This window comes from Echinops telfairi, unplaced genomic scaffold, assembly GCF_000313985.2.
Source record: "Echinops telfairi isolate 266 unplaced genomic scaffold, ASM31398v2 ScPeMD7_3;HRSCAF=10, whole genome shotgun sequence".
Taxonomy (NCBI): Eukaryota; Metazoa; Chordata; class Mammalia; order Afrosoricida; family Tenrecidae; genus Echinops; species Echinops telfairi.
The window spans coordinates 12,025,404-12,046,920 of record NW_022103899.1 but is presented as its reverse complement, the minus strand read 5'-3'; the positions used below and the strand labels follow the sequence as shown (position 1 = coordinate 12,046,920).

Genomic DNA, 21,517 nt, shown 5'->3' with positions numbered 1-21,517 from the left:
TTTTAAAAAAATTTAACATATTCTCTTCTTGTGATTTTTTTTCCTGTCCATAAATCTTAAGTGTGAATTGAAGTCACACCATCCTTATTTCTAAGCTTATTTTTCTTCTAAAATGGATTTGTTTATCCTCTTAGCAAGTCAAGTATATTCAATATTTTTTGTTAATACAATGCTTTAAATGGATTAAATATACTTCGGTTTTCCTTCTTAATTGTCCAACTTTTGTATGCATATGTAAAAGGCAAACACCAAGCAAACAAACAAAAACACGGCCCACTGCCATTAGTTGGTTTTTGACTCATAGTGATATTACAGGGCAATGTCTTTCCAGAGTCAGAAAGTCTGTGTTTCTCCCACTAAGTGGCTCGGGGTTTCTGACTGCTGACTTTGCTGTTAGCAGCCTAACGGATAAATCACTGCACGGCCATGGCTCCGTGCATACATAGAAGGAAATTTGGCATATTATGTCTGCAGCCAGCCCCATGTTAACTATTTCACATAGTGGTAAGAATATAAATTATATGTTGTCATTCTTAAGTGCCTTCGAATTGTGTCTGACCCATAGCAACACTATGCACGAGAACGCAACACTGCCCGGTTGTGCACCAGCCTCACAGTTGTTCCTATGCTTGAGTTCATTGTTGCAGCCACAGTGTCCACCCATCTCCTTGAGGGCTTGTCTCTTTTTCACTGCTCCTCTACCAAGGATGATGTCCTTCTCCAGGGACTGGTCTCTCCTGAGAACCTGTCCAAAGCATGCAGGTTTAAACCTCACCATCCTTGCCTCTAAGAAGTGTTCTGGCGGCACTTCTTCCAAGACAGATTTGTTTGATCATCCATGGTACTTATGGTTGTCCATGGTATATTAATGATATAGTCTTAATATAGTTTATCTTATAGTCTTAACATAAACAAGGCAAAAACTGCCAGAACTACAGAAATAATTAATCTAAAAAATGTAGTTGAAGTTTATAATATATGAAAGCAAGTAAAAAGTACTGCTACAAAATAATATAAACCTTTATTAAACAAGAATATAAAAATGTGAACTTGTGGTTTCACAACATATCCTCCAGCTAGATCTACAAATTTCTGAAGGTGGCATTTCCATCTTTTTAACTCTTCCCCAAAGAGTTCTGCACTCTGCAATGTACACCATATCAAAAGACTGTTCTATTAAATAGGATTCAAATTGTTTTTGTAAAAATGTTTTTTCCCCTAAACCATTTTATTGGGAGCTAAGACAGATATCCTATGATTCCATAGTCCAGTCACATCAAGTAGTATTGTGCAATTGCTACCACAGATTCAAAACATTCTCTTCCTCCTTGAACTCCTTGACATCAGCTCCCTTTTACCCGCCTACCACTACTGTACCCTCAGAAATCCTTATTCTACTTGATGACTCTATAGGTTTATTACTCCTGGGTTTCATATACTGAAAACCAGAAAAACATGTAAAAATGACAAAATACATCTTAGATAAATCCTAATATTAGTCAATATAAAATATTGAAAACCAGATCAGGCTCAACGTGCTTCAGAGTGGGGAATCAACTGACAGAGTTTTAACCGTTCAAACCAGGTTTATCATTTTGATCTCCTATAGTCATTTCTCCAGTACACTCTATTTGGTAACCAGTTCTATTATGAATAGAGGGAAACCACCGGAAGCTTATTTCCTATGAAGATCTCACAAATGTATGTTGAGCTCCCACTGTCATCCACAGCCTTCTGCAAACCAGGATCTCAGTTGAGGTTCTGAAGTCCCTCCTTCGAGTTCTGATTATATGATTTACAATCCTTCGGTCACTGATGTTGGTGTGCTTATTCCTTGTGGACTTAGTTGACATCTCACTTAGATGGGTGCTTGTTTGGAAGTAAGCCTTTAAGACCCCAGATGCTATTTTATCTGATAGTTGGGCACCATCTAATTTCTTCACCATACATTGCTGTAGCACCCATATCTTTTGTGCTGCCTTCCTGAGGGTAAGTATAGAATAGGACCATGATGTAAAAACTAATTGTTCTTAAATTGGGGCTAGCATTTAGTGCAAGCCTAGAACCCATTCTTGGATCTATGTTTTTTTATCTGCCTTTGGCTCCCTTTCAAAATCTCCATGTTAATTTATGGTAGCGAGTCTTATAAATCATCTCCCTGGGGCATAAAGACCTTCCGTTAATATTGTCATTGATTAACCCTTGCTACTAATTTTTAAAAGCACTGTCGAGAGAGGGATATTAGGCCAATGAAAGCTAACTCCATATCATAGTAACTGAGTTATTCACTTGTACAGAATCAATTCTTTTGTGGCTGGACGCTTTTTACACTAACAACATTTACACAAACAGTATTTACACAAAGTTGGTTGTCAGGGAAAACTTACAATAATATTCACTAAGAATATCAGCCACAGGTTTGCCTGAATGATATATTTCTTAATCCAGTATGTAGAGCATTGATGTAGTTAGTCTAAGATTGTTGGCCTACGGAGAGTCCAACAATCTTGGTACATCTCTCTTGGCTGCTTCAAACACCATACATTTTCAGTCTGGTGTCCTCAGGTTACAAGTGTGTCTGAGGTAGAGGCCAGTTCACCCAGTGGCATTTCTGCATCTGATCTGACTGATGCAGCCTCTGGAGCCTGCTGTGTACCCCAAAAACCCAGGATTCCGTGTTCCAGCATTCCACTGCACCTGGTCTGGGTCCCCAGGATGCACCCAGAAACCTGGGTCAGTGTGGCCCATTTGGTGCATACCACCAGGGACCCTCCCCTTCTAGAGCCCCCCAAAGCATTCCAGTCATTCTTCCCCTGGCCTGAAGGTTGGTCATCCCACATTTTCTGCCAACAGTCATGCACTAGTGCTTCCCCAATGTGCCTGCTTCCTTTTTCCCCTCCTGACTTGACTTTCCCATCAGTATCTCTCATCCCTATGAGGGCTGTCTACCTGTCCGGGGAGACCTCATCATAACTTTGCATGGCAGCCACTCAGTAGATAAGATGCCACCCCTCTCCCTAAACTATTGATCCCAGCTGACGTGAGGAGTCCTCTGCCAAAGGGACTTTCAAGATACACACCTAGAGAAGATGCTGCATGTTCATTGGACCAGTCACATCCTCTACCAGGCTGTCTGCCACCCTGGCAGCAGACTGGATGCCCTGCAAGCCTGAGCTTGTGCCTCTCCTGTTGTTTGTTCCTGTAGCAGTAGATTCATAACAGTATTTGTCCTTTTGTGATTGACTAACTTCACTCAGCATAATAACTTCCAGATCCCTCCATGGCATGAGGTGTTTCATTGCTGGTTTTTTAGGGATGTGTAGGATTACACACTGGTATATACTAGAGTTTTTAATCCAATTTTCGACTGATGGGACTTTAGGCTGTTTCCACCTTCTTATTATTGTGAACTGTGCTGCAATGAATATGGTGGAGCATACACCCGTTCGTGATCTGTTTCCTATTTCTTTTGGGTATATGCCCAGTAATGGCATTGCTGGCTCATATGGTATTTCAATTACCATCAGTTTTAGGAACCGCCATATTATTTTCTACAGTGAGTGTACATATTTACAAGCTCATCAGCAGTGGATAAGAGCGCCAATCTCTCCACACCCTCTCAAGCATTTGTGGGTCTCAGTTTTTTTTAATTGGGCTATGGTTATGGGTGTTTGATGGTATCTCATGGTAGTTTTGACTTGCATTTTCCAGGTGGCTAGTGAAGGAGAGCATTTCCTCATGTGTGTATTAGATATTCAGGCTTCATTCTTTGTGAATCATCTGTTCAGGTCTTTTGCCCATTTTCTCACATGGTTATTTTATTATTTTTCCTTGTTGTAGACTTGTAGTGTACTGTAGGTTTTATTAATTATTCCTTTGTCCGTTATGTCATTGCTAAATTTATTTTCCCAATCTGTGGGCTCCCTTTTTACTCTCTTAATTTCCCAATCACCTAGGTTGTCTTCCAAGAGTGTGCTTCCTTTGTTATATCTCTTAGCCTGGATGTTCCCTGTCTTAGGGCACTTAGATTTGTCCCAATTTTCTCATTGATGATCCTGAGTTTTGGGTCTTACATTTAGGTCTTTGATCCACTTTGAGATTGTTTTGGTGCATAGAGTGCAATGTGGGTCTTATTTCATTCTTCTGCAGATAGATACCCACTTTTCCAAGCACCATTTATTGAAGAAGTCTTCTCCCTTCCACTGCCAAAAATCAGCTGTTTGTATGTGGATGTCGTTATTTCTCAGTTTCTGTTGTGATCCACTGGTCTACATATCTATCATTATACCAGCACCAGGCTATTTTGACTATTGTGATTGCATGGTAGGTTTGGGGGTCAGGTAGTGCAAGACCCCCTTCTTTGTTCTTCTTTTTGAGGAGTTCTTTGCCTATCCTGGACTTCTTCCTTCTCCATATGAAGTTAGCAATTAGTTCCCATTTCTCTAAAGAATGATGCTGGGATTTGGATCAGGAGTACGTTGGGTTTGTAGATTGCTTTGAGCAGTATTGACATTTTCTGCTGTTGAGCTTTCTGATCCACAAACACAGGTTAGTCTTCATTTGTGTAGATCTCTTTTGGTTTCTTGTAATAATCTTCTGTAGTTTTCTTGTGGTTAGGTTTATTCCTAGGTATTTCAGCTTTTAGGTAGCTATTGTGAATGCTACTGTTTTCTTGATTTTTTTTTGAATTCTCATCACTAGTATATAGAAATTAAATTAACTTCTGCTTGCTAATATTGTATCCTGCTACTTAACTAAATTCCTCAATTGTTTCCAACAATCCTGTTGTTGATCCCTGTGTTAGACAGGGTTCTCTAGAGAGATAAAACCAAATTGCTGATAATTTAATATATTTATTTATAAAGATAATTAGATATATAACAAGAAATGAACTGTTAAATCATATACAGATAAATATATAATACAAGAAAGAAACAGTTAAATTATAAAGCACTACAAATGGCTCAATTCAACTCACTCCCATGAGAGACTTGTGAGAGACTAGCAGTCCTTCAAGTCCAGTCTGCTGCCAGATCTTCCTCTATTTATAGAGAGAGCTAGGCTATGTCAGCACAGCAGCCAATCACAAGGCAGGTCACCAACTGCCAGTCCCCAGCTCCAGAGATATCTTAAAGGGACCTCAACTTACAGCGACACAGTCCATAGACTAGGCGTCCCACAGGTAGTGTAGCCTTTAAATTGTGGCACAGGACAAGCAAGGCAGCCGCACACTGGTCCAATGATCAAAGAGCGAGAGACAAGAAAGGCGAGACTCACCAAGCCATTTATCTCTCTGCCCTTCAGTTAATCCCACTTGTGTTTATCGGCCAGGCTGGCACAATAAACTATCTCAATCCCTTAGAATTCTCTTTCTATAAAATCATATCCACGGCCAATAGGGATAGGTTCACTTCTTTTCCCATGTGTACGCCCTTGATTTCTTTCTGCTGTCTTCCAGTTCTGGCTCGGACTTCCAGCACTCTGTTGAAGAAGAGTAGGGATAAGGGGCTCCTTGTTGGGCTCCCTTATTCAATGAAAATGTCTTCAGCTTTTCTATTGAGTGTAATATTGTTATTGCATTTTCATGTATCGCCTTTATTGTGCTGAGGATTTTCTCTTCTTTCCTATCATTTAAGAGCTTTTATTAGAAAAGGATGTTGGCTATTGTTAAATGCCTTTTTCTGCATCAATTGATACAATCAAATGGTTCTTATCCCTTTTCCTGTTAATGTGGTGGATTAAGTTAATTGTTGTTTGAATGTTGAACCATCCTTGCATCCCTGTTATGAACCCCATTTGATGTATTATTTGTTTAATCTGTTGTTGGATTCTGTTGGCCAAGCTTTTGTTGAGACTTTCACATTTATGCTTGTAAGGGATATTAGGCTATCGTTTTCTGTCTTTCTGGGGTCTTTGCCTGGTTTGGTATCAGGGTTACGCTGGCTTCATAGAGTGATTTTGGAGTTTGCTGTCCCTTTTTTTATTCTGGAGTAGTTTCTGTAGAATTGGTATCAGCGTTTCTCTGAGTATTTGGTAGAATTCTCGCCCTGAAGCCATCTGTCGTAGGATTTTTTGGTTTCTTGATGACCTTGTCTATTTCTTCTTTTGGTATGGGTCTGTACAAGCTCTGTATGTCTTTATGCATTAATGTGGGATGAGAGTGGTTTTCTAGGCATTTGTCCATGTCATCCAGATTATCAAATTTATTGGAGTACATTCTTTAGCAATACTGAATTATTCTTTTTATTTCATTTGGATCTGTTGCGATGCCACCTGTTTCATCCCTAATTGTAGATATTCTCATCTGCTTTTTCTTTTCCTTTGTTAAGTTTGCTAGCAGTTTATTGATTTTGATGAACCCCAGCGAAAAACCAACCTTTTGCTTAGTTGAATTTTCCCATTGTTTTTCTGTTTTGTAGTTCATTTATTTCTGCTCTTATTTTTATGATTTCTTTTCTTTTACTGTTGGAGGGTTTATGTTTCTGAGTCTGTTCTGGTTGTTGGAGGTGTGTGTTAATATGTTGAACATGATTCCTCTTTTTTCATGTGTTCATTCATTGCTATAAAGTGACCTCTGATAACTGCTTTTGCTGCATCGCGTTTGTTCTTAGGAACTTTCTAATTTCATCTCTTACTTGTGCTAGTACCCAGTCTTTTTTGAGTAGTGTGTTGTTGAGTATTTGTCCAAGTGTTTGTCTTTGTTTTGTTTTTTAATCTTTTTATTTCTGTTTTCCAGTTTTATGGCACCTTGGTTGGAGCAGTGGTTTGAATAATCTCTATGTGTTTGAATTTGTTCAGGCTTGCTTTATGGCCCAGAATGTGGTCTATTTTAGAATATGAGCCATGCGTGTTGGAGAAGAATGTGTATGTATTTTATTTTATTTTTTGCTGTTGGTTGTAGAACTCTGTTAAATGTCTAGGAGGTTGAGTTGTTTGTGTTGTTCAGCTCTTCAGTATCTTATCTGTGGATCTATCTTTCCTTGAAGTCTCCTATTATTGTTGATCTGGTGATTTCTCTTTTCATCTCTTTGAGGATCTGATTGATGAATTTCAGGGGTCTTTCATTGGGTGCATACACGTTTATTAGAGTTATATGTTCTTGTCTGTTGATCCTGTGAGTATTACACAATGCCCATTCTTGTCTCTCTTTATGTCATTTACCTTGAAGTCTATTTGTTGGAAATTAATATTGTCACCCCTGATTTTTTTTTAAAAATTGCCATTAGGTTGATAAATTTATAAATGTTTTTTTATTGTTTGGTAAAAAGAAAGCAGAAGTCTCAATGAATGATCAAGTGCATTGTTGTAATGAGGAAAAATTATTTGGCACAACTTTTCTGCCCTTAACCAATTCACTTTTAAATGTTCTTCAAATTTCTTCCTGGTAAATTCTCAGCATCTTCTTATGTCCTTTGAGAAAATCTATCAATATTAAATTTTTGGAATCCCCTAAATCAATCACTGTAACCTGCTGAGATGATCTATCTGTCTTGAATTTCCTGGTCCAGTAGGTCCCGTCAGAAGCCTCAGTTTTTATTGGCTCTTCTTTTGAACACAAAATAATGAGCTAAGAAAAACTTCAACAGAAGATGTTAAAGAGTGGTCACTCCATGTTTGATAGCAACGTTCAGAGTCGCTTCTGACATCCATTTTTGTATTTCTTTTCTTTCTTGTCTGTCTGGTGTCCTTTTGCTTCTATGTAGGGTTGTTAATATAAACTTAGTTTGTTCTCATCTTTGGTTTGAACTATCTTGTATTGATTATTTGACTGATTTGTGATGATTATATATAATACTCTTCATATTTTCAAGTGGGAACCACCTTGGACTTCCTCTTTACTGTCTGAGCAAAGGGGTTATCATGGAAATATGTGTACTTTGATGGTGATTAGCTACCCACATCCATGGAAGAAATTGGGATTCTGAATCCATGACTTTGCAATCACTGGAACCAGGTCTGACCCAAACGGCTCTGTGTTGGTTGCCTCTGCAAGGAGAAGATGAAATGAGAATTTAATTCTAAGAGCAGCAGCTTTAGGATTACAGTCTAGAGAATCTTTGAGTGCATATAGTGCCCTGCACAAGGAGGGCCTTTATGAAATAAAAAGTGGAGGGAAAAAATGTATCAGAAGTGTTAGGAACTTGATTATTTTTTTTCTAAACAACTCATGTTTCTCTTCCTTCACACTGGAAATAAATCTAAAGTACCACACCATGTTGAACATTGCTGTTTTTATGATTTTCTTTAATTGCCACTCAACTTTCTATACAATTAAAATTTCCTAAAAGATGCTTTATTAACTGTGTCAAGTCAATTTTAAAAATCTGGTGATTTTGCATTGTTGATTTCTGTCTTAAATAATTAAAAAAACAAAAAATCTTATTTTTATTACATTTTGTTCTAAAAAGCTTAAATTTGGATTTTGACTGGCTAGGCTAAAATATGAAGTGTCACTAATTCAGGAATATTTTATATAGGCCTTTGCAACAGACGTATTTTAACTAATGACCAAAAAAGGGTAGACATGATTTCAAGGCATTGATTTAAACATCAATATTCCAGTCCACCAGAAGATGTCACTATTGTGTATAGGATATGTAAAAGAAGAAAAATAGCCAATAACTTTTGTATGGTTCCATTGTGTCTTTCTTAATCTTGTTAAATTTCCTGTGGAGCTTTGTGAAAGAACACACTGGGGTGTAACAACATTGTCTTCAAGCTGAAAGACACTGAAAAATCACTACAGTCGTTGGGAGCTTAGACAATCACATTCCTACATTTAGAGAGGAAAAAAATCCAAATCAAAACAAGTGCATTGGCAGAAAAGTCTACCTCGATTAATAATTTTGTGTACCTCTAATTAAGAATTAACGACTACACAGCAGATCTCTTTTTCTTCTAGCATGTGATTTAAATCCTAAATCAATTTAGCAGACACTAATTTAGGAGAAATCAAGCAGTTTTGCACATTCCCATGATTAAAGTAATCATTCATTTAAAGCAAAGCAAACTGACAATATATAAATTATTTTAATACTAATGGATGTCACATACAAAATACTCTTAAACAACCTATAGGACAAGCAGAGTTCTTTTTGGTATGAAAATTATGTTGACGTCTCTGTATTTGGAGTTGTGAGAGTAGTTACAGGATAAATTTACTTCAACACCTGTGCAGTTATTGTCCCGTGTGGGCAATGGGACCACAATTGGCTAGTGAGCTTGTTTGTGAGTGAGGAAATTTCCCTGAACATATTACTTTAGCAGCTAACAGTGGGCCCAGGCTCGTAGATTTGTTATCTGTAAGGGTTATCCAGATGATGGGGCATGAATTGCTAGATTTAATTCAGGTCACTGGCTTGTCTGACAGACAGAATATCAAGGGTAATGCAATTAGGCAGACATCAGGCATGTTTCCTTCCCACTGAGGTATTGCTTTATTTCACCGATGTTTTGTTATTTTACCCTTCTGTTCGGTTAGTCCCATGGTGATGTATCTTTGGATTGAGAGCGAACATCTTTTATTTTTAAATTTAAAAAGTAAGTCTTTTCTAATTTAGTTAGTGAAAGCAAGCACCAAATAAAGATATAAAAAGGTTAACGTACAGGCCATTTACATCTAGTTTGTGTTTATCAAGTGTGTGCTATGTACCAGTCCTTTTTCTACACTCTGAACAGGTACAGTTTCTATTACCTTTCCTATGTTACATGTGATGAAACTGAAGCAGAGGAGGAAACTGTCTAAGGTTACTAAGCTAGAGAGAGGCACTGCTGGAATTCAAACCCCAATAGTTTGGCCTTAGAGAACAATTTTAACCACCTTATTGTCTATTGTTTCTCTGAAATGTATGAAATACACTGTGTTAGTCCGGGTAGACTAGAGAAATAAATTCACAGAGACACTCATATGTGTATAAGAAAGAGATTTATATACAAAAGCAATTGAACATTGAGAAAACATCCCAGCCCAGTTCAGATCAAGTCCATATGTCTGATATTAGCCCATATGTCCGATACCAATCTATAAAGTCCCCTTCAGACTCACGAAACACATGCAATGAAATCAAATGTAGAAGATCACAGGCCAGTGGGTAGGAAGTCTTTGGATCCAGTGGCATTGGAAACATCTCAGCGCTGGCAGGGGTCTCTGCATGGCTCTCAGCACACAGGGCTGCATCAGGGTGGGTCCATGGGTCTTGTCAGCTGCTATGTCTCCCAGGGTGTGAGCAGAGAGAGAGTCTCTCCTGCCTCCCAGGAAGAAGTAGTACTGGATTTCCCAGAATTCTCAGGAGATGGTCATGCCCACACAGAGGGCTCATTGGCTATGATCTGATTGACAAGCTAGACTCCACCCCTACACTCTAATCCTCAAATTGACAAATGATTATATATCTACCACATACATCATTTAATTGTGGTTACCTTTCTATTTAGAAACATGTTCTTGCCATTTTCTGCTGTGAGTTAAGAGCAAGTGGAAGAGGTTTTTCACAATCCTCCCTAACCTACCAAAGCTCATTAAAATCTTTGTACTGATTTACTTTTTCAAGTTTTAATATATCTTGAATGTTTAAAAAAGCCAAAGAACATTTTTACTTCCTTCAGTATATAATTTTACCATTCTAGAAAACCTTTGTAATTATTAGTGAAGTATAATTAGAACATGAAAGCCACTGAATTGTGATCTCATTACCTGAAAAGGAGTTTGAATTATTTTCTTTTCACCTCTGTGAGCAACACTGTCCATTTGAAAAGCGGTGGATAGTATATTGTTAGTTGCTAGGTCTCTTCCAATTCATAGTGACCCTCTATGCACAACAGAATGAAACACTGTGGTTCTGTGCCATCTCCACAATTGTTGTTATATTTGAGCCCACGGTTACGACGAATGTGTCAATATATCTCCTTGACGGTCTTCCTCTTTTTTTTTTTAACCGAGATTGGTGTCCTTTTCCATGAACTGGTCTCTTCTAATAACATGTCCAAAGTATCTGATATGTAGTCTCACCATCCTCGCTTCTAAGGAACATTCTGACTGAAGTTCTTCCAAAACAGATTGGAGGTTTGTGGCAATCCACAGTTCTTTCAATATTCTTCAGCAGCAAAATAACTCAAGGGCATCAATTCTCTTGCGATTTTCCTTATTCAAGTTGTCAAGCTCTCACACGCAGATGAGGTGATTGAAAATACCAGTCTTGGGTCAGGCACCCATTACTTTTCAAAGTGACATACTTGCTCTATAATACTTTAAATAGGTCTTTATAAAAAATCTTTTTTATTGGGGCTCTTACAGCTCTTATCACAATCCATCCATCCATCCATTGTGTCAAGCACATTTGTACTTATGCTGTCATCATTTTAAAAACATTTTCTTTCTACTTGAGCCCTTGATATCAGCTTATTTCCCCCCCACCCCCTTCCTAATAAATACTTGATAATTTATAAATTTTTTTTTCATATCTTACACCAGCTGCTCTCTCCTTCACCCACTTTTCTGTTGTCCATCCCCCTGGGAGGGGGTTATGTGTCGATCATTGTGATCTGGTCCCCTTTTCTCCCCCAACCTTCCCCTTCCCCTCCTGGTATGGCTACTCTCAATATTGGTCCTGAGGGATTTATCTGTCCTGGATTCCCTGGGTTTCAATCTCTTATTTGTACCCATGTACATGCTCTGATCCAGCTGGATTTGTAAGGTAGAATTGGGGTCATGATACTGGGGGGAGGAGGAAGAATGAAAGAACTAGAGGAGAGTTGTGTGTTTCGTCAGTGCTATACTGCACCCTGACTGGCTCATCTCTTCCTTGTGACCCTTCTGTAAGGGGATGTCCAGTTGCCTACAGATGGGCTTTGGGTCTCCACTTCGCCCTCCCCCTCATTCACATCAATATGATTTTTTTGTTCTGGGTCTTTGATGCCTGATATCTGATCCCATCGATACCTCATGATCACACAGGCTGGTGTGCTTCTTCCATGTGGGCTTTGTTGCTTCTCAGCTAGAATACCGCTTGTTTATCTTCAAGCCTTTAAGACCCCAGATGCTGTATCTTTTGATATCTGGGCACCATCAGCTTTCTTCACCGCATTTGCTTATGCACCCATTTGTCTTCAGCAATTGTGTCGTGGAAAGTGAGTCGAGGCCCAATGCTTGTCTACTGTTTTAATACTTAACAAATAAATAAATGTACATAGATCTATTTCACTATTGTTATATATAAATATATTTTCATATGTACATGCCTGTATTTAGACCTCTATGAATGCCCTTTGCCTCCTAGTTCTTTCATGTATTCCCTGTTACTTTTCTCTTGTCCCACTGTCATTTTGGGCCTTCATTTGGGTTTTGATAATTCCTTGGTTACATTGCCCTTGATCAAGCCCCAGCAGGCATCCTACACCCTCCTCCCCATCAAACGACCTGGCCCCACCCCCCAGAAGAATGCACTTCAGAGGACAGCACTGAAGCTGCAACTCAGGGAGATGGGTGCTTCTGATCAGGAGCAAATGAAGAGGAAAGGAGAGAGAGTGGAACATAACTTGGCTCACCAAGCTCCAAGGATGATATTCTGACTCAGAGTAGCCAATGCACAGAAAGGACCATAGGGCCTGCCCCACCACAAGACACACATCCCTTACTGACCCATGGCAGTACAGGGGACAATACTGGAGATACAGTGTGGGAATTTTGCCCAATCTGACCACACCACATTTAAATATTCAAAAATTTTATCAACATTCAGTCAGGAAGTAATTCTTAAAATCATACTTAGCTTTAAGGCAATTTCTGTGGTAAGTCACAGAACCAATTCTGTCAAATTATCCTCCACCTCGAGCATTTTGATAGCTATTATGCATTAGCAACTTTGACACCTATGGAAAATAGTTCTTGTTTTAGGGACTATTACAATGCTTTAATGTTCAACAGCCATGTGAACAGAGATGTTGAGTAACCAGAAATGGAAATTTAAACTTTCTTCTGAATGTACATGTTGGAAAATATAGATAAGATTATTGGGCAACCTATCCACTGTGAACATATCACAGGCTTGAACGCACTTTTAGTATAAATACTGTAGCCATTCCTCTCCGCTGTAGTGTTTCTACCTTTTTAAAACATTTTAATTCAACCTTAATCTCTTCTCCATCATATCATTCAAACATTTAAAAAATATGTAGCCTATGGTCTTTGTCTGTTCTCATATATTTCTTCAGTTGCATAGCAACTTTCTTTTGAAAAATGTAGTTTTATTGGATTTCTGGTGAAATTTTGCATAGAAAAACTATGCTCCTATCTAACAATATCTATACATATTGATCAATGATATTGGTTACATTTGATATATTATATAAGCATTCTTATTATTTATATTCTGGTCACTCAATTTCCATTATTCTTGATTACCATCCCCTGCCTTCCTCCCTGAACTTCTTTCTTGAATAATGCCACAATGAATATAAATATCCATATGTCTACTCATGTCACTGCTATAAGGTTTCTAGGGCATATAACTTCAGGTGGAATTGCTGGAGAATAAAGTATTCTATTTCTAACTTAAGGAGGAAACAGCATACAATATCCCATATTGGTTGTGCCATTATACAACTCCACCAACAGTGGGTAAGGGTTTCAATCTCCACACAACTTCACCAGAATTCGTTTTCTGTTCGTATTTTGTTGTTCATTTGTTTTTTATCAGTGACACTTCTGCAGGGGTGAAATATCTCATTGTAGTTTTTATTTGCATTTCTCTGATGATTAATAATCATGACCCACTTTTCACGTGTGGTTGGCTACTTGAATATCTCCTTTGGTGAAGGATCTGTTCTTGCACTTTGTCCACTTACTAATTAGGTTGTTTGTCTTTTCATTGTGGAGTTGTTTAAAGAAAACAAAACAAAACTCACTGCCACTAAGTCATTCAGACTTAGAATGACTCTACATAGTTTTCTGAAGTTGTAAATCTTTTAATAATCATTTTACTGGGAGCTCTTACAGATATTATAAAATCCATAATTCAATTAGATCAAGTATAATTGTACAGTTACTGCCACCATTATTTTCAACTCTTTCTTCTTGACCTCTTTGATATTAGCTCCCGTTTATCTCCACCCACCACTCTATCCTCCAGGAACCCTTATTATTATATTATATTAATATTATTATTTTATCTTATCTTGCACCATCCAATGTATCCATTCACCTACAATTTTTCATCCATTCCCCTCGAGTGGGGTTATACAGTCATTATTGCTAATGATTCCCCCTCCTCAACCCCCCTCTTCCCATACCCTCAAGGATTCATTGCTCCCATTACAATTTCTGAAGGGTTTATTACTCCCATTACTATTTCTGAAGGGTTTATCTATCTTGGATTTCATGCATTGAACAACCTTAATTATACAAATGAACATTCACAGGTCTCACACAATTAATGAGATGAAACTAAGACCACAGTAGTAAGGGGAGGAAATATTAAAAAAAACTAGAGGATATTTATGTATTTTATGAGTGCTATACTGCACCCTGTATATCTCATCCCTTTCATGTGGCCCTTCTGTGAGGGACTGTACTGAGAGGTGAACAAGGGGTACACATGTTAGTGGGGCAGGAGGAAAGTAAAAAGAAAAAGATGAAAGAATAAGAAAGTAAAAGTTATATATGTAGGTATAAATATAGGTGTATATGTCTCTCTCTATGTGTGTGTGTATATATATGTATATGTATATATATATATATATATATATACATATATATACACACACACACACACATGCACACACAACAAGGAAGCAGATGGACTTTGGGTCTCTACTTAAATCTTACCTCAATACAATAATGTGGCATTGTATGATACCTTCCCTACAGGATCACTGAAGACAAAATGGGTACAGGAGCAAATGTGTTGAATAAAGCTGATGGTGCCTGGCTATTAAAAGACAAAGCATCTGGGGTCTTAAAGGCTTAAAGTTAAACAAGAGGCCATCTAGCAGGGAAGCAACAAAATCCACATTGAAGAAGCACACTAGCCTGTGTGATCATGAAGTGTTTACGGGAATAGGTATCAAAAATTCAAAAACAAGCAATCAGATTAATATGAAAGAGCATAGTCAAAGTGGAGACTCAAAACCCACTTCTGAGATTGTAAATCTTCACAAGAGCCGACAGTCTCATCTTTCTCCTGCAGAGTGGCTGGTGGGCTTGAACCACTGACAATGAAATTAGAAGTGCAGTATTTATCCCACAGCACTATCAGTTGATGGTTTCTATATAGTTTAGTGATCAGAACATTGTCAGAATTATCTTCAATCCATTTCAAGTTAGTTTTTGTGTATGGTGTTAGGTATAGATCCTGTTTCATTTTTCTGCAAATAGATATTCAGTTTTGCCAACACTATTTGTTGAGGAAACTGTTTCTTCTCCATGAAATGCACTTTGTGTCTGTCACTGAACCAGTAACAGCCTGTTATAACAGATAATATAACACTGAATCAGTAACAGCCTGTAGCTATATAATATCTTTCAAGATGAGGGAGTGTGAGACTTCCTATTTAGTTCTTATGTTTTATTATTGTTTTGGCAATAAATAATAATAATAAACCAACAAAAATTTAAAAAACCAAAAATACATAAAGTTGGTGATAACATTTTCCATTTCAGTAATCTTTAAAAATTTAAATAAAAATGTATTAATGGATATATTCTTATATGAATAGCATATTGAAATATTAATAAAACTTAATGAATTTACTTTCTGTTAATATTTACCCAAAAGAACAGAGTCTATACACAAGCATATATTGCTTCCCCATTTTTTACTAAAAATAAAAAATGAAAACTTTGACTTTAGAATAAATTAATGTTTCCTAGAAATGTCCCCAATATTCAAATAGGATTATGGAGTACACATCTTATTTACGGAGACTCTTCATATCCTTCTGATATGGTTATTATGTGTCAGAATTGACAGGACCGCTGTGAGTTCAAATCCCTAGGTTCTTGTCTGCAAATAGAAGGACTTTGTGGAGAGTCTGCTTCAGTTTCTTTCTCCACCCTTCATTGGTTCCTCCAAAATGGGCTGTGCCATTTGCTGAATCTGGGAGAAGGGACTGAGCAACTTTGTTCCGTTCTTTCTCCTCTGCTGCTGAGTGTACTTGGGGCTTCTTTCTGGTTGTCTTTGGAAACAAGTCTGCAAACATCCCATAAGTTTGTCCAATTCAGGGCCAAGAATTAAGATGCATAGTGAAATTGCTGATCTCAACCTATCCAATCTGTTTCATTAGAAAATAAAAGTGGTATTCTGTGTGACATTTATATCTATTTCTCAATTGATTTCAAACAACGAGGCCTCATGAGGTGGTGACCTGATTGCTAGGTTGGATTCCATCCCTACACTTTTACACACAATCAAGATGCCATAAAATCTAACTGCCACAGGAAGAAATGAGTGTTATTTATTGCTTACTTATATCCTCAAAGATCATTTTTATTGTGTTTTATTTTTACACAATTACCATTCTTACGTTTTGAACTCACAAGAGGAAACATTGTGTGCTCTCAGCACTTTCTCCTGGTCTGAATGATAAATTTAACAGAGTAGAAATAAAGTACTATTTTAAAACTCTAGCACTTTGGGGAAAAAAGTGATTCCACAACAATAACATTTTAGGTATGTTCAGCACCAAGAAATCAAATACTGGTTTCTAAAAATGATTTAATATTTTAGGATGCTATTAATATTTTATTTAGTATTTCAACTCACAAATTATAGTAAAGGTTGTATACTTTACACAGATTTTGGACAAACTGAAAAATGACTATTTATGATGTATTTGAATATTTCACTGCATTTACAGCTTTTTATATCTCATTCTGCTGTTATATCTATGTTTATCTTATTCTGAGGGATCTGAGGAAACATTCTCTTGATTCTTAAAAATACGGCATAGAAATACAGTGACCACATCCTCCAGTTTTCCAGACACGTCTCAGTGTGATAGCTGTGTTATTGCAGTATAATCATTGATAGAGATATGCTTCAATATTAAAATGTCTTCATTTGGATAATAACCTGTAAGATCACACTAAGAAAAGTACATAGCTGCTGTTTTTTTTGTGTGTGGTATATCATTCTATTAAATGCTTTAATATTATTCTTAATTATTTAAAAGACACAGTATAAAATTATTAAGGAGCGCATTCCTAGAGTCTAACTTCAAAGGCTGTTTTGCTACTTTCGTATTTAGTATATGAGACCTCTTTATTATTCAGGTTCTTTTTCAGCAAAACTATGATAAGCCCCTTACTGTCCTTGAAACACTTCAGGTCTTGTGTCAACTTGTATGAGCCGGGATTCTTAGTGGCTTGGTACTTCATAATTCCCTGTAATGAGCTATCCTTGAGTGTGTGGTTTGATTCTAATAAAAATAGACACTGGAAAATATTTTTGCTTTTTTTTTTTTTTTTTAATCTGAGTCTAGAGCATGCCTTTAGTTTCACCAACATTGGGTTCTTAGCACTTCAGCCAATGATAATGTATTGCCTGCCAGTTCTGGAGTTGTCAGCAGCCAGAATCCTTGGCTACTGACCTAGGGTTCATTAACTTCTGCAGCCATAAGCCTGCCTTTATACCGGTCTGAGTTTCCTCAGTCCCTGCAGCTGCATAAATAAGTCAGAAGTCTCTGGCTTGACATCTCACCCAGAGACTCAGAACTTGCCTGGATTTGGAACTTGTGCACTTCCACAACTGCGTGAGCCATTTTCTTGCTATAAATCTCTATATACATTGATATAAGAGGGGGTACCCCCCAAAATTCCAGGGATTTTTTTTCAGAGGTACATATTTAATTTTTTTTTTTTAACAAAGCAACCCTATCACCTTCAAAGTACTCTTGATTACATTTAATACATTTGTTAAATCTGCAATTCCATTCTTGGAAACATTTTTGAAACTCATCTGTTTGGATGGCTGACAGCACCTTCCTTGTTTGTTTCTTCACCTCTTATGTCATCAAATCGCTGTCCTTTCATGTCCCTCTTTATTCACAGAAACAAAAAGAAGTCACATAGTGTGAGGTCAGATGAGTAATGTGCGTGGGTCAAGAGAGGCATGCAGTTGGTTGTTTTTATTTTGGCCAAACACTGGCACACTGAACTAGCTGTGTGAGCTGGCGCATTGTTGTGGTGGCAAAACCAGTCCCCCATCTGCCCACAAATCAAGCCTTTTTTTGGTCACACACTATTGCGCTATCTTTTCAGAACCTCTAAATAGAAAGTTAGAATATCAATCTGACCTGGTGGAACAAACTCCAAATGCATGACGAGTCGATATTTTCATCCTTTGGGGACATTGATGAATGTACAGAAGGAGGTTTGTCATCAATCAACATTTCGCCTTTTTTTGAAATGAGAAAACCACTTGTACACTTGAGTTTTTCCCATAGTGCTGTCCTTGTAAACTGTGCTCAACATCACAATGGTTTCTGCTGTACTTTTCTGGAGCAAGAAACAAAATCTCACAGCCGCATGCTGTTCTCTTAAATTGGCCATCAAAAAAACAAAACAAAACAAAACCAAAAAAACAAGGTTCAAGTGAAACGGCTTTTATGAAAAAATTCATTGTGACCAGAGAAAAACGTCTCAGGTGACACCACTGAGCACCACGCGAGCATCAAGCAACAGAGTGAGTTGCTTGATGCTCGCCTAGCATGAAAAATGTGTGCTATGAAAGCTCCACTTTACCGAGCGCAATTCCGTTTTTTTTGGGGGGGTGGGGGGTGGAGTGGAGGGGGTGGAGTACCCCGCCGAACAAGTTTCACTGTTTGCTCATTTAGAGAACCCAGCTTAAAACAAGTCTAACAAAAAACCAGTCCATAGAGCAAATCTGGGTTTATTAAACTTCCCACAGGGCTGGAGAATACCCCCTAGATCAAATCTTAGAAGCATATCAAAAGGGATAAGTTAGACAAAGAGATTTATAAGTTCTTAGGCCTGGCCTCAGTGATTTAATGTGGGTCTTCCAAAATGAAGAACTGAGTGGGATAGGGCAGAGTTTATGAAATAATTGCTTTGGCTAAATAGCTGCAGAGACGTGATGGTCTTAAGAACATCATAACGATCAAGCTAGTTATCAGAACAGTCTTGGTAAGCTAGCTTTTCATATTGGAAAGTAAACAGTTTTAGACGTTTACAATTTTATCTTTCTGGCACAGTTATTTCTTGAATGAGATGACCAGGTTATTTTTGCCAATTTGATGGAGAGAATCAGGAAACTTGTTAAATTCATGACAATTTTGGTCTAGCTATCTATTAAATAAAAACTTGTTGATTAAAGCTTTGGTTTAACTGAAGAGTTTATAATGTATTGTCTCAGCACACTCTTAACTGGAGATAATACTAGTTCTTGCTGCTCAGGATTCTTAGGAGAAATTAACCAGGTAAATCTGCTGCACAAGACCACTTTAAAGTGTTGAAAAACAAGGATGCTACTTTGAGGACTATGGTGCACCTGCCCCAAGCTATGGTATTTTTAATTTCTTCATATGCATGTGAAAGTTGGACACTGAATAAAGAAGACTAGGGAAGAATCAAGGCATTTAAATTATGGTGCTGATACAGAATCTTTAAAGTACTATGGACTGACAAAAGAAGAAATGAATCTTGGAAGAAGTACGGCCAGAGTGCTCCTCAGAGGCAAGGATGGCGAGACTTCGTCTCACATACCTTGGACGTGTCAAGAGAAACCAGTCCCTGGAGAAGGGCATTCTGCTTGGCAAAGTAGAAGGGCAGCAAAACCCCGGATGACCTGCTACAAACTGGACAGACACAGTGGCTGCAGTGGTGGGCGCGAACAAAGCAACAATTGTAAGGGTGGTGCAGGACTGGAAGGTGCTTTGTTCATGGTACAGAGGGTTGCCATGAGTCGGAAGCCACTTGAAGGCCCCTAACAACACCTTAGGTAAAGTCTTCAAAGGATGAAATGACAGATGTTTGGTAATTAGTTAGTAAATGTTGGCTGTCTTCATTAGCTTTTTTTTTGAAAGCGTGAAAGGTCTTCTAAGAAGTTATATCATTATATTATTCTGAAATGTTATTTTTCAAACTGAGTTCCATGCACATATCTGCAGTTATCTGTGTAGCCTCCAGCACAGTTTTAAAATAGTTTACAATGTTGAAATATTTTTTGTAGAGTCTGCATTATCTGGGTCTCACCTGTAAGGGAGCCTTGCCATGAATTTTCTGTACCTGATTTTTATTTGTGTCCAAAATTGTATTAATACTAAGTGACATTGAAAGCCATTGGACTTTCAGACTATTGGTAAAGATTCCTGGATTTTAGTAAGTTATATTACAGTAGCAAAATGACAAAAGTTATCCCAACTGTTTTCTGATACTCACATTGAATTTTTTTAGCAGTTAAATAATATTTTGCAGTGGCAAACCACACACAAATACATTTTAATGCACAAAGTCTACCTCATTTAGTAAACTGTGGTTTTCAAGCGACGCAGAAATGACGTGAAATACTGGGGAGGTGTCATTTCAACTTGGGATAGTGTTAAAAAAGAATAGGTTTCTTGTTACCGGAGGAGTCAAGTGCCCCGGATCCCTTCAGGTTGTTTGAAGGAATCTTGGTCTTTTGGGTGCGGCACAAACCAAGGTGAGGAAAGGGAGAAAGATCCTGTGGATCCTTGCAGGGGTAATTTATTCCAAAAGAAGTTAATAGTAAAATACTCAACCTGCAAACATCTTGTGACGACAATGAAGGAAAGCCACAGAACATGCCAAAGGCAGAGCAAGATCACCCTTCAGATGGTGGGCCTCTCGAGGCGGGAGGAGAGCCCGACCCTCTGCTGAAGGTGCTAGCCAGGAAGCACAGGGAAACCTTGGAGGAGGGCAGGCCCAGCCTGGCCAGAGTTTTAAAGAGGACACTCCTGTTAGGCACTTGGACCCTGAGGAAATAAGAGGGGTAGATGAGTTGGAAAGGCTTAGGGAAGAGATAGGAAAAGTAAGAAACAAGTTTGTGATGATGCATTGGAAACAAAGATATTCGCGAAGCCGCCCTTATCCGATGTGCTTCAGGCCTTGATTTCATTGCCTGATAATTAAGATCTGGACCCTGCTTTCTTTTTGTTAACATTTTTCCTGATGTATCTTTGATCTTCATTTTTACTTTTCATGATCTGGTGGTATTTTGTTTTAGTTAGTTTACCTTGTTACCAGCATATCATTGGAGTTTGTATTTTAATACAGTATGTTTCCCAGGTCTGCTTTTCAGTTGGTAAGTTGTCACACGTAGGCATGGGAAGATGTTCGTTGCATATCGTAAAGTAAAACACTACATATTTCAAAGTAGCATATTTAGTATCGGCTCCCATACGTAGGCTAAAATCCCCAAATTGTGTATGTGTGTGTGTGTATACATACATATATCAAAAATTTACCTGTGCTTATTTCTGTGTGGTGTGAGCTCTTGTTTTTCTGCTTCTTATTTGTATTTTTTAAGGAACACATTATTTATGT

General features: G+C 37.9%; 1 pseudogene; it reads left to right on the top strand.

Annotated features, from left to right (window-relative positions):
* Positions 1-18,307: 18,307 nt before the first annotated feature.
* Positions 18,308-21,083, top strand: LOC101651043 (annotated as a pseudogene).
* Positions 21,084-21,517: the final 434 nt, after the last annotated feature.